At 31.6% G+C, this 4353-nt stretch overlaps 1 protein-coding gene and 1 long non-coding RNA gene across 2 annotated transcripts in view; one reads left to right on the top strand and one right to left on the bottom strand.

Annotated features, from left to right (window-relative positions):
- Positions 1–4353, bottom strand: part of GPR149 (G protein-coupled receptor 149) — a 90883-nt gene that overhangs the window by 16497 nt on the left and 70033 nt on the right. The window lies entirely within an intron of this gene.
- The window catches only part of LOC116539736, a 92927-nt gene that overhangs the window by 27608 nt on the left and 60966 nt on the right, over positions 1–4353 (top strand). The window lies entirely within an intron of this gene.

Here is a 4353-nt window from a genome sequence, read left to right as displayed (position 1 = left end):
ATATAATTTAAAGTGAAGAGATTAACTAACTTGCCCATGTAACATAGGAAGGTAAAGTATTAACTGTGATGTAAATTCAGCTCACATTTCAAATCCTTTCCACTGTGCCACTGAGGATCTAGAATGGATTGGAGAAAGGAAGTGTAGTGGAAGGAAGAGCCTGTAGAAAGTTTTTAAAATCATATATGCAAAGAAAAAGCTAGATGTGAACTTCAGTAGGTAGCAAAAATGGCAAATGTGGAATGGACTGTAGAAGTATTGCAAAGGCAAGACTATCGAGGCTGTGGAGGGTAGTGGTGAAGAACTTCTGTGGAGTCACATACACCTGAGTCACTATCTCTACAATCCTTACTTCTGTAAGCCTCAGTTGTTTCATTTGTGAAATATAAAGATTAAATGAGTTAATGCATGTGAAATGATTAGGGGAGTGCCTCATACATAGTAAGTGCTCCATAAATGTTAGTTATTATGGGAAGGTGAGTAAGAGAGAGGAATCCAAGATGTTTTTAAGGTTTCTAATCCTAGCCTCTAGTGCCAGTAATTGAAATTAGTAAGAGGTAGATAATAAAATACGATTTCTACAATCTTTATGTCCGAATTAGGTAGTAGATTCCTCTGCAGTAATTTATTCTTATGGTCTAAATAAACCAATTAAAAGCCAGACATTGGCAGAATGGATTAAAAACGCAACTCAATTATATGTTTTCTATAAGAAACTCATTTCAAATATAATGAACAGGTTGAAAGTGAAAGAAGATCTATCATGCAAACATCAATCAAATGAAAAACAATAGTAGCGATATTAATATCAGATAAAATAGACTTCAGAAAGTTACCAGATATGGGAAGGATTACTATATAAGAATAAAGCAATCAATTCACTGAGAAGACATAGCAATCCTAAATGTGTATAGAGCAAGCCACAGAACTGTTAAATATATAAAGCAAAACTGATAGAACTGAAAGGATAAATAGTCAAATTTACAAACACAGTTGGAGACTTAAACATCTCTCTCTCAACAATTAATAGGATAACTAGAAAGAAAATCAGCAGGAATGTAGAAGAGCACCATTAATCAATAAGATCTAATCAACATTTGTAGAAAATGTTACAGATAGAAGATTTTTATTTACAGGATGCTCCATCCAATAACAACAGAATACACATTATTTTCAAGTGCCCATGAACCATATACTGGGATAGATCATATCTAGGACATAAAACAGACCCCAGGGAATTTAAAAGAAACACAATTTTAAACAGTATGTTCTTTGTCTACAACAGAAATAAGGTAGAAATAAATAGCAAAAAGATAGCAGGACAGCCTCCAAGCTCTTCAAAACTAAAGTAAACACTTCTAAATCATCTAAGAGTCAGAAAGGGATTCTTGAGGGAAATACAAAATTAAAGTGAATAAAAATGAAAATACAACATTGAAATTTGTGCTAAGGAGGATCTGAGAGCGAAATTTAAAACACTAAATGCATACATTAGAAAAGAAGAATAGTCTTAAATCAATTGTCTAGCCTCCTATCTTGATAATCTGGAAGAAGAAGAGCAAAATAGACTGAAAGCAAATGTAAAGAAGAAAATAGAAAAACGATGAAATCAATGAAATTGAATACAGAAAAACAAAAAGGAAATTAATGAAACAAAAAGTTGTTTTGTTTTTTAACAGATTAATAATATTGAAAAACCTCTAGCAACACTGACAAAAGAAGACACAGAATACCAATATTAGCAATGAAACAGGATGTCACTGCAGGCTCTACAGCCTTTTAAAGTACCATTGGGGAGTACTACAAACACCTTTACACATTTAAACTTGACAACGTAAATGAAATAGATTGATTCCTTGTAAAACACAAACTACTACAATGCACCTAATATGAAATAGATAATTTGAATAGCCCTGTAACGATTAATGAATTCATAATTTCAGAACCCTCAAAAAGAAATCCCTCCAGGCTCACATGTTTTCTCTGGAGAATATTTAAGTAAGGATTAATATAAATTCTGCACAATCTCTGACAGAAAATGTAAGACGAGGGAATACTTCTAGATTTATTTCATAAACCTTGTTTTAACCTAATAATAAAACTCTACAGATAGTACAAAAATAAAACTATAGATTGTATCACTCATGAATATAGATGCAAGCATCCTTAACAAATATTAGCAAATAGAATTCAGTAATGTATAAAAAGAATTATGTACAATGATCAAGCAGGGTTTCTTTCAGAAATTCAAGGCTGCCTCAGTATTTATTTATTTATTTATTCATTTATTTACTTACTATTTGAGATTGGGTCTTGTGCTGTCACCCAAGCTGAGTGCAGTGGCATGTTCACAGCTCACTGCAGCCTCCACCTCTATCTGTACAAAAAATAAGAAAATTTAGCCAGGCATGGTGGTGCATGCCTGCTACTGAGTAAATCCCAGCTACTGAGGAGGCTGAGATGGGAGGATCACTTGAGCCTGGGGGTTTGAGGCTAACGTGAGCCATAATCATGACTCTGTACTCAGCCTCAGTGACAGAGCCAAATCCTGTCTCAAAAATGAAAAGGAAACAAAAATTGTACAGACCAGGAAGGAAGAAATGAAACTGTTGCAACTTGCAGATGACATAGTTGATTTATGTAGAAAATAGCAAGGAATCGACAAAAGATCCTGAAGCTAATAATTGAGCTAAGCAAGGTCACAGGATATAACATACATGTACAAAATCATTTGTACTTCTTTGTACTAGCAATGAACACATGGATATCAAAATTGAAAATGTAGTGTCATTTGCTATTGCTAAAACATTTAAATATTTAGGTGCAAATCTTATGAAACATATAGGATGTACATACTAGAAACTACATGACACTTTAAAAAGTTGACAATCTAAATAAATGAAGAGACATGTTGTATTCATGGACTGGAAGATTTGATAATAAAGATACCAATTCTGTAGAAATTGATCTATACATTTAATATAATTCCTATCAAAATCCTAGCAAGATATTTTTGCATATATAGACAAGATTATTCTAAAATTGAAATGAAAAGGCACATGAACCAGAATAGCTAAAATTATTTTGAAAAAATAAATACAATTGATCTTTGGTATCTGTGGGGAATTGGTTCCAGGACCTCCTGTGGATAGTAAAATCTTCAGATACTCAAGTCCCTTATGTAAAATGGCATATTTGTATATAATCTGTGCACATCCTCCCATATACTTTAAAATTATCTCTAGATGACTTATAATAGCTAATATCACATAAATGCTATGTCAATAGCTGTTTACTATATTGTTTAGGGAATACTGACAAGAAAAAATTCTGTATATGTTTAGTACAGGCACAATTTTGTATTTGAATATTTTTGATTCAAAGTTGGCTGAATTAATATATAGAAACCCACAGATATGGAGAGTTGACTGTATAATGGGAGGAATTAGGCTAACTAGTTTCAATATAGCTAAAATTATCAAGATTGTATTGTTGGTAGAGGGACAGACACATATGAAAATGGAACAGAAGAGAGAATCCAAATGTAGACTCACACAAATACACCCAAATGACTTTTTACAAAGGTATGAAAACAATTCAATAGAGGAAAGTTAGTCTTTTCAACTAACAGTGCTAGGGCAATTAGATATCCACATGCAAAAACATTAAAATAAGAAGCTAGAACGGTTTCCTAGTTTATTCAAAAATTAACTCAAAATGAATCATAAATTTAAATGTAAAATGTAAAACTAAACATTTTATTTGAAAAATATAAGAGAAAATATTTGAAATCTAAGGCTAGGAAGGAGTTATTAGACTTGGCACAAAAAGCATGATCCATAAAAGGATATTTGATAAACTGGACTTCATTAAATTAAAAACTTGTTTTGTAGAAATGCATATTTTGATTCAGGGGTCTATAGTTGAACCTGAGATTCTGTACTTACTAAAAGTTGCTAGATGATGCTAAAGTTGCTGGTGTAGGAACCATACTTTGAATAGCAAGAGATAGACAATCTGTTTGATTCCTTACAGTCCTAAAATTACAGGGATAATTTAATGGATGAATAAATGTTGTTGTTTTATCGTGTTCACAATTTAGAGAAGTAGAGGAGATAATTTCAGTTGACGGAATAATAGAAATCCCTCAAAACCCAATTTTATAGCTGCATAAGATGAAAAACAAAATCTTATCTTTTCAAATGTCTTTAATTATCTAACATTTTAATGGCTTTTTAAAAGAGACAATAAAAGAAGGTTTTTTAATTCAAAGGTATAACTGGATAAGTAGATTTTTTTACAACCATTCTTGTGAAATACTTTTTTTTCCTTTTTTTTTTTTTTTTTTTTTTT

The sequence above is a fragment of the Sapajus apella genome, unplaced genomic scaffold, assembly GCF_009761245.1.
Source record: "Sapajus apella isolate SASKATOON/1434 unplaced genomic scaffold, GSC_monkey_1.0 scaffold4, whole genome shotgun sequence".
In the NCBI taxonomy this organism is placed as follows: Eukaryota; Metazoa; Chordata; class Mammalia; order Primates; family Cebidae; genus Sapajus; species Sapajus apella.
This window is presented reverse-complemented; position numbering and strand designations above follow the sequence as displayed.